This window comes from Canis aureus, chromosome 7, assembly GCF_053574225.1.
Source record: "Canis aureus isolate CA01 chromosome 7, VMU_Caureus_v.1.0, whole genome shotgun sequence".
In the NCBI taxonomy this organism is placed as follows: domain Eukaryota; kingdom Metazoa; phylum Chordata; class Mammalia; order Carnivora; family Canidae; genus Canis; species Canis aureus.
In genome coordinates, this window is record NC_135617.1 from 31,843,406 (window position 1) to 31,852,318 (window position 8,913).

General features: G+C 40.8%; 2 long non-coding RNA genes across 9 annotated transcripts in view; one reads left to right on the top strand and one right to left on the bottom strand.

The window, feature by feature from the left end:
- LOC144317218 (uncharacterized) overlaps positions 1–1,518 on the bottom strand; it is a 49,753-nt gene extending 48,235 nt beyond the window's left edge. Inside the window, exon 1 of one of the 4 annotated variants that reach the window (XR_013383157.1) lies at positions 1,131–1,518. This is a non-coding gene — a long non-coding RNA (uncharacterized LOC144317218). Of the gene's footprint in view, positions 1–867; positions 1,053–1,130 lie in introns of those variants that run through there. The other 3 variants (XR_013383159.1, XR_013383158.1, XR_013383160.1) reach the window with 3 other exon arrangements.
- Positions 1–8,588, top strand: part of LOC144317219 (uncharacterized) — a 52,953-nt gene extending 44,365 nt beyond the window's left edge. For 2 of the 5 annotated variants that reach the window (XR_013383162.1, XR_013383161.1), the window contains exons 7-10: positions 380–463; positions 2,493–2,548; positions 5,226–5,309; positions 8,130–8,588. This is a non-coding gene — a long non-coding RNA (uncharacterized LOC144317219). Of the gene's footprint in view, positions 1–379; positions 464–2,492; positions 2,549–5,225; positions 5,310–7,674; positions 7,944–8,129 lie in introns of those variants that run through there. The other 3 variants (XR_013383164.1, XR_013383163.1, XR_013383165.1) reach the window with 2 other exon arrangements.
- The last annotated feature ends 325 nt before the right edge of the window (positions 8,589–8,913 follow it).

Here is an 8,913-nt window from a genome sequence, read left to right on the forward strand (position 1 = left end):
GACTGGATCCCGTTACTCTGGGATCACTCCCTGAGCCAAAGGCAGATGCTCAGCCACTGAGCCACCCAGACATCCCTATTATTTTTATTTTCTTAAGATTTATTTATTTATTTGAGAGAGAGAGAGAGCAAGTGTGGGGGAAGGGCAGAGGGAGGGAGAAGTAGGCTCTCCACCGAACAAGGATCCCAACCCAGAGCTTGATCCCATGACCCTGAGATCATGCCCTGAGCCAAAGTGAGCCACACAGATGCCTTCTAGTCAACAACTTTAAAAAGAATTTCAAAACATCACTAAAATGACTCAGTAAAAGTAGTAGCACTTACCTGCAGTGTTTATTCATAACTCCATATATTACTTGCAAAATGTATTTTTCCCACAGATACAGTGGCCTCAAATAATAAAGAGCAAAAAGACAAAACTTCCCTTTGCTGCAGCCAAAACATCTTCACTGGATAGTTTTGTGGTAAGCATTTGAACATTGCTTAGGGCAGCCATCACCAGGCCACCAACCCTCAAACTAATCAGCAAAGTGTCTCCAAAAGTTGATAGTAACATTGGGAAAGCAAATTATAAGCATGGTGTTGCCTTTTGGGATCAAATTATTTACTTTACCACTGAAATTGTAAATAATTCACCTCCCAAGAAGTTCTCTGATTTAGAAAAATTGCATGTAGTACATTTCTTACCTGAAATTTAATAAAGAGATTATATAATTTAGAATGAGGTATGTAATTTTAAGAGATGAAATAATAATTATAAGAAAAACAGTTAAATTCTTCTATCATCCAAAAATAAATTACTAACATTTTTTAAAATATTGATTTGTAGGGCTACCTTTCCCAAGGCATTTATATGTCTTGACCTTACCTTAAATAAATGAATGATATTCTCAAGGGACTATGTCCTGTTTGACAAAAACCCCGATATTCCTTTAAGCCATAATGACACCGGAATCCTGCACAGATGGTGAGACTCCCTCACAAGCCCCAAAGCTCTATTCGCTCCTGTTTTAATGAAAGAACTAATTACTTCAGATCTAGACTTCCCGGTTGTTCTTGAGAAGCAGATATTTAGGATGAAAAAAAATAGGAAACTATGTGAGTGGAAAACAGCACATGCCTCTTGCTTACCTGCTCCAGGAAAAGGTCAGTGGGTCTCACTGGCCTCCCTGAGCCAATCATTGCAGCCGGGGAATAAGCGTACAGGTCAGAGAGGACTGCTGAGAGCCAAGAGAAGCCAGCTTTGTGCGGGTCAAAGTTACAGGACAGGGACTCACCCCAGAGAAGAGTGTTCATGATGCTGCTACTGGGAGCAAGTCTATGTGAACTTGCGTATATTTCCTCAACCACATCTCGTTTCTTCATCGATAAAAATGTCTAGTTCATAGTATTAAAACTATTAACTAAGATAACATAAATAAAGCACCTGACAGAAGAAGACTCTCAAATTTTAAAGATAATTCTTATTTCCTTCCTTGTTTTGGAGTAAGCATAAGCAGCAATGACCGTTAGCACCACTAGGTGACAGTCGTGTGCTGGAAGGTAATGGGCTGGCTTTTTGGTTAGTGGAAAATTAAGAATTGGCTGAAATGAGGATTGGCAGTTGGAGGAAAGCGTGCATCCAATTCCTGCTGCACAGAAATCGGGCTATGTGACCTTGAGCAAGGTCTGAATTGATCTCTGGCCTGGATTTCCTCAAGTAAAACGTAGAGACCAATTCTCCATTTGGCTTTTAACTTTTTTTTTTTTTGATTCTATAAAAAGTGAATCTCGTATTTTATAGTAAAAACCGTGACTATAATCTTGTAAGCCAAAAAATAACAGTCTTGGTTGTTAATAAAAGCTGTTTTAAAATATGACTGTATGAAGCATAATCCATTCATTTATTGCTAAATCGTTGCTACCCCGGGAGGCCTGAAAGAGTTCATGTAATTTTGTAAGGTGACTAATGGGCTCAGAGAGATGCTCTCGAGTTATACACAGCTCAGGAAATCGTCCTCTGAGGCATGCAGTTCGGAAACCTCACTATTAAAACAAGTCTCACTGAGCAGTCTTCAAAAGTATTTTCAGTCATGTAATTATGTTTTAATGCTAGGTTCTTAAAATGACTTGGAAAAGAAGCAGTTCAGAAAATTTCAGGTCTGAAATGTGTTGGAAGTATCTGGGGCAGCAGGAGGATGAATCAGGAAATGGTGATTTAATTGGGCTTAAGAACGAGAATGACTCTCCACTTTTGCATGAATCAAGCCTTACAAGAAAGTTGAAATAAGATGATGCAATAAAAATTATCATTATCGGGTATAATATATTGGGGGAGGGTACGGAATTCTTTATTACTGTTTCCACCTTGGTTAGTATAAAAATCCTTGCAAAAGGAGACCCAATTGAAATTCTGAGGGTGTTCACACGTTTCTACATTCCATGGAGATGTGGAACAGCCTAGTCTGAACACTTGACCTTTATTTCTCAGCATGCTTTTTTTTTTTTTTTCAGGATAAAGCCTCCTGAATTTTTAAACCTGGAAGGTGGGGGTGAAGATTGTTGGAGAGGTGAGGATCTGATGAGTTCTCAGGTTTCCTTCATTCTTTGTCAATCCAGGCTTTACATTGTGCTTTATAAAAGGGGAGAGATAATTAAGGTATTTATTTTGTTATTTTATTGCTGTAGAAGCATGGGAAACAATGAGACGTGTTTTGTTTTTACCTCTCTTCTTTTCCTCCCCCATATAAAGGAGGTAACCAGGACTTGAAGATCTTTTGCTTCTGGGTGGTTGTTGGGGGTCTAAGCAGAGAGCCCAGAATTGCTTTAAGGCTCCAGCAGTGGTCACAACACAGCATGCTGGGCCCTGCTCCGAGGGTTTCTAATGCAACAAGGCCAGGGAGGAGTTCAGGGATTGGCATTTCAAACCATAAACCTAACTTTAACGGAGATGCTACAGGCTAGGACCCCATGCATTTGAGAACTATGGTGTTAAGGTAACCTTCCTTCCCTGGAGAAGGGTTTCTTCCCTCCCTTCTCTTTCAGAAGCCTGAGCTTATTGAAAAGATCATGCTGGGGAGTGTGTATATATTTGTGTGGGGAAGGGATGGGCAAATGTGCCTGTTGAGGGAACATGAGAAGCTCTTGAAACTGAGGGAAAGGACATTCCCCAAACCCAGGGAAAACATGGAATTCTATAGATCCTGAATTTCCTGAGGCTCAGGACCAGGTCCTCCCCAGGGGCAGGATTGAGCTCAGGTGAGGATGAGGCTTGAAGAAGACCTACTTGGCCCAGCACCAGGAGAGCCCACTCCTTAGATGGACCTTGGGCAGTGACAATCCAAACCATGCGTGACACAGTGAGACTCACTAATTTTCTGGACTCCAAATAAGCCTTCCAGATTTTTACCTAAATCCTGGGAGGAGAGGACACAAATAACTGAATTTCTTGCTAGTTCAGCAGTGTAGGGGATGACGGTCGGATGTAATGTGATTTGAAGAAAACAGATATTTCTGGCCTACCCAACTTTGAGAAAACTCCCCACCCACGGCCTGGATTTCTGACTTGTAAAAACACGCTCCACATGTACGAAGTATTTGAGGCTTCAAATGAAGTTCGGGTCGCTGCGACAGCTCTGAGTTCACTCACTCGGGAGAGGCAAGGGGCAGGGCTTCTCTGCACAGCTGTGCGAATCTTGCCCAACACCTGGGGCCGAAATCCAGTCAGGCTGTGAACAAAGGGTGACTTTGTCCAATTTCCTAGTGGACACGCACCGCGCCCTGTGAGTGCACGACACGGGAGGCATTTTCCAGTTGACATTCAGGTGGCTTCTGCCTTTCGCCGCCCTAACAAATACCCGTGCACGCTTCTCCTGCATAGGGAGATACTTTTTAATTAGATACTCAGAAATGGGATTGCTCAGCTACCTGAAAATTTCACTTGGCTTTTCTCGCAGAAATTCTGCCAATTAGAGATACCGGTGGTATGAGAAGCGGTTTGTTTTATTTCGCACAGGCAGAGACTTCTCAGTGTCCGGGCCATCCCGCAGGCAGGTGAGTGAGCCCGCGCGGGCTGCTCACCTCTAACTTCCAGGAGAGATACACTGTTATGAAAAATGGAAGGAATATTAGAGAAGGAGTGGAAGATTACTAAAATAGATACATTTAGGGGTGGGGGTCGAGGTGGAACGCCTGGTGGCTTATGTTACATAAAGGCACTGATTTCCTGAGGGGTGAGCACAGGGAAGGGCTGTTAGAAGATAGAAAATTGTCAAGGATTAGCTTATATCTCAAAATTATAGCTCAGTTCGATCCCATTTCCCGCTAAGAAAGAGGGAAAAACACCCACTTTCCTCTCCCTGTGATCCAAGGCTCAGGTGATGTGCGGAAAGCCTCACTCTGGGTTAAATAGACTTTGCAGGGGATCACATGGGAATTTAAATATCATTGCAGCATTATTTCTATAGGGAATGGATTCTCTTTCCAGACAATTGACTTAAGTATATGCTTTGGGTACGCGACCGCTTCTCAGGGGGATGCTGTCTGTGGTTTTAAGGCACAAACAGGAAGGACTCCGGCTCTCTGACTTTAGTGAGCACAGACTAAAATGGCTTAGCCGAGAGGAAACTGTGTTTTAAAATTTCTAAGAGATGCTTCAGTATGCATTTACTGCAATTCTCATGTTGGGGAGGTTTATTGTCAAAGTCAGGCTGTTAACACTATTTTGTGCCCTCTCTCTCCACTGCCCCCCCACCCCCACCCCCACCCCCCGGGGAAGTTCTGTGGAAAACAGAGCCCTGCAATCTCTGGCCACCCAGGACAGGGTAGGGAGACCCAGGGAGGGGGCTTGCATCACCAGCTGCAGGAACTGGGCCGTTCCTGACCTGGTTTTTGAGAATATTCAAGGACAAAGCAGGGACACACAGACTCACTGTAGCTCAGCTAAATAAGACCATGTTCCTTTTATCATTTCATTTTAGCAGCATTTGTTTGAGCAGCAGGTGAAGCGCCTTTCAAAAGACTGTCATCTCCGAGGGAAGTCATCTGTTTTACATTAATTGTCCATTAGTCTCCAAGCCTCCATCCATTAAAATCCTCAGCCACTCATTATGTATATTGTGCCCGAGTCCTGCTGTCAGCTCTCAATGCAGAGCTGTTTTTCCACATCTGACTTAATTGCTCTAAGTGCCTATTCCTTTGAGAGAGCGTTGAGGGTACCAATTAATGCTAACTTTCTTTCCTTGGTAGGTTGAACAGATAAGCCACGGTGAGGACGGTTCAGCTGCTCTTTCCTCTAATTTATCAGAGACTTTTCGGCTTTACGCTCACACAGTGGGTATTTTATATCTGTGCTGCTCTGTTTGCCTGATGACTTCTAGATACGTTTTCAATGGACTTCGTTTTCTATAGTGAAAATGCTCCATAAATTTACAATCCATCCATGTTATTGTGATGAGGGGTTTAAATTCCATTTTCTTCTGATTAATTTAAACATGTAATTTTTAAATGCATATGGCACTCTGAAGAACAGCTTGGATGAAACTGACTTTGTTGATGGAAAAATTAAGCTTTCATCCTTTCAAATTACAGCTCTAGGGGTGGCAGCACAATAATTTAATTACTGGAGCTGCCTTATTATAACTAATTCACCTGCCTTGAGCCCCATAGCTGCTGTTTTGAAAAAACACATTTAAATCGAGAGAGGGCAAAAGTCATTAAGATAACCAATCTTAGAGTGGTTTTTAGAAATTTTTGATAGACATGGAGGCAAATAAAAGTATGTGGGACTGAGAGAGAAGCAGATTAACAGATTATCTTCCACTCTCTATAGAAATGCCAGGAAAACATCATCGTACTTATTCTTTTGTTTTGTTGTATTCTTAAGTTTTGATTTATTCTTTTACAAAATTGTACCATATTCCTACTTATCATTGCATTTTTTACATTTGTTTATGTTAAAAATAGCCAATCAACTAATGTAAATTCCTTTCAAGGTATCATGGTAATGTGCCTGTGAATTCAAATTCTAAATAATGATTATTGTCATTAATAAATTTTATTTCAGGCTTTAAAATCTTTGCCAGGGTCCATCTTATAACTGAGTTTCTTAAAAATGGTTCTGTTAATATTTGGTATTGGTTTTACTTGATTATACTTAAGCGATTGGTTTTACTTGATTACATTTAAGCCATACCAGAAAAAGTGAAGGGGAAATAGAAGAATACAAATGCATCCAGACTGACTTAAATTATAGGATATAGTGAAAATCAGATGGAATTTTATGTTTTCTATTTCCTGAACATTGTTGGGAAAATATCCACTTTGCCATCAGCAAATTATTTAGAACAAAAATGACTAGCCACTGTGGGTAACATTTAAAGTGGGTCAAGTCTGCCTTTGAGGCTCTCTGCCTTCCTTCCAAGGGGTCCCTAGTGAGGGGACACCCTCCCCTCCACTCTCTCTCCTCTCTTTTTCCCCATCTGAGGGACAGTCCAGCCTCACATCTCAGAGGGCCCTGGTAAGTAACAAAGACAACTAGGATTAGGATTTTGACCCTTTGGGAGGGTTCTCCTCTTCATCTGCTTCAGTCAGAATTTTTGAGGAAAGCATGGTGAGCCTCTCTACCAATTACATCTTCACAAATGGTGATCTTCCCCCTTCTTGATGGACTAGCTCCCCTGATTAATTCTACAGGTTTTGTTCCTGTATCAGGGCCTCATCCAATAGTGGCCTCATCCAACTATCTTTATCACCTTCAAATCACAGGCTAGTCTATTTCTAGAAAATCCCTTAAATTGTCCATTCCAGCTGTAGGCTATTCCATATCCTGTTGGCTTTTCTTTCAACAGTTTTCAGGAAGAGAGTTTTGGAAAATACCAAAATATGGTCTAAAAAATTTGAAGATGTATATTAGGGATTAAAAAACACATATACATCCGCTTGCCCTTCCGGATAATGATCTTTGATTCTGGTTAGCTTTCATGGTATGGTTTGTATTAGCCAATGATGATTAGACTAGAGTAGCAGAATTGTAGGATACTAGTGCAGATTTATTTTGATTCTGAGTCATCATCTTTTACATCATCTTCTTGTTACTATTTCATTTGCCCGAGGAAGTAAGTTTGAATTTTCATCCCAGTGTTTTGCTTCAAAGTCTGTTCACATATGTAGACTCTTGCTGGAAAAGATACTCTTTCCAAGGTCTTTGCTCAGGGGTTCCATTGTGCCCTTGTACTAACTCCTTGGTATGTGTTTTAAAATGCTTCTAATTATGGTTGAATCTGTTCCCACCCATGGCAGACACACCATAGGGTGACTGCTCATGAGTCATGTCCTTAACTCCCTCACCGTGAGTGTAGGTGGAACTTGTGATCTGCATTTACCAATAGAATATGGCAAAAGTGTGGGATACCACTCCTGTGATTATTTTATATGGCAAAGGTGAAGGGATTTTACAGATATAATTAAGGTTGTTAATCAGTTGACTTTATTTTTTTTATTCTATTTTTGTTTTAATTTTTCATTTTAATTCCAGTATAGTTAACATGCAGTTTTATCAGTTGACTTTACAAGTTAAACAAAAGGAAATTTATCCTGTGTGGGCCTGGCCTAATTAAGCAAGCCCTTTAAAAAAGTCTCTGGGCCTTCCCTCAAGTTAGAGACTTAAAGTAGCATCTCTCCATTGCTTGCTTTCAAGGGGCAAGCTGCCATGAATTCTACAGCCACAAGGAAATAAATTCTGCCAACAACAACAATTCAAGGGAGCACGTCCTTTCCTAATTGAGCCTCCAGATGAGAATACAGCCCAGCCAACACTGATTTCAGCCTTGTGAGGCCCCGAGCAGAAAACCCAGTTAGGTTATGCCCAGATTCTTGACTCACAGAAGGTATGAAATAATAAGTGGGTGTTGTTCTAGCCTCCTAATAGTGAGGTAATTTGTTATGCAGTAATAGAGAACTAATACACCACCCTTGTAATAAAAATATTTTTGTTGTTTTTATTATCTGGTATCCTTCATATCACTATTTACATAGATAGATCTTTGTACATGGCCTACATTCAAAATCTTCTTGCACTTTGTTGCTAGAAAATGTACCTAAGTCACATCCTGGCTCTAGCGATGAATTATATGTAACCCTTGTTTCCTACAGGCTTTGCTGCCAGAAGACTTGAGAGCAGATTTGGTGGTTAACATGAAGAATAGTTCCTTTCAAGTACCTGGGCACATCTGGTCCCTTCACTACCTCCACATTGGCAGTACTCTGACATTTCATTCTCAGGACCCCTTTTATCCAAAGTTACTGAAACCTCAAGGAGATTTTGGGTAATGTTTATCATCTACTGTAATTGAAAGTAAAACAGAGTGACTTTAGAACATGAGAATCCACAAGCACACATTCCATTAGCTGTCAAAAAATGACATCATCACTCATCAGGAAGTCTCTGGAAAACCTCACCATTCACTTGTGAGAGAATGAAAATAAAAAGGTAAATAGCATCAGAGCATTATTATAACTGGGCCTTGAAGAACTAAAAAGGCCTTAGGGGACCCCCAGAGGTCCCCACGCTACAGTTTGAGAACCACTGCTTTATATTTTCAGTTTTATCTTGGTTCTGTTTTACATGGCATTGAGTTTTGCCCATTTCTATTGAGATATAATTGGCATATCATCTTGCATTAAACTGTATGAAGCAGGGACGCCTGAGTGGCTCAGCCATTGAGCATCTATCTGCTTTCAGCTCAGGTCACGATCCCAGGATCCTGGGATCGAGTCTTGTATGAGGCTCCCTGCAGGGAGCCTGCTTCTCCCTCTGCCTATGTCTTTGCCTCTCTCACTCTGTCTCTCATGAATAAGTAAGTTAAATCTTTAAAAAAATTTGTATGAAGCAAACTCAAATAAGTTTATGAAACACGTTAAGTAAACATTTTTAAAA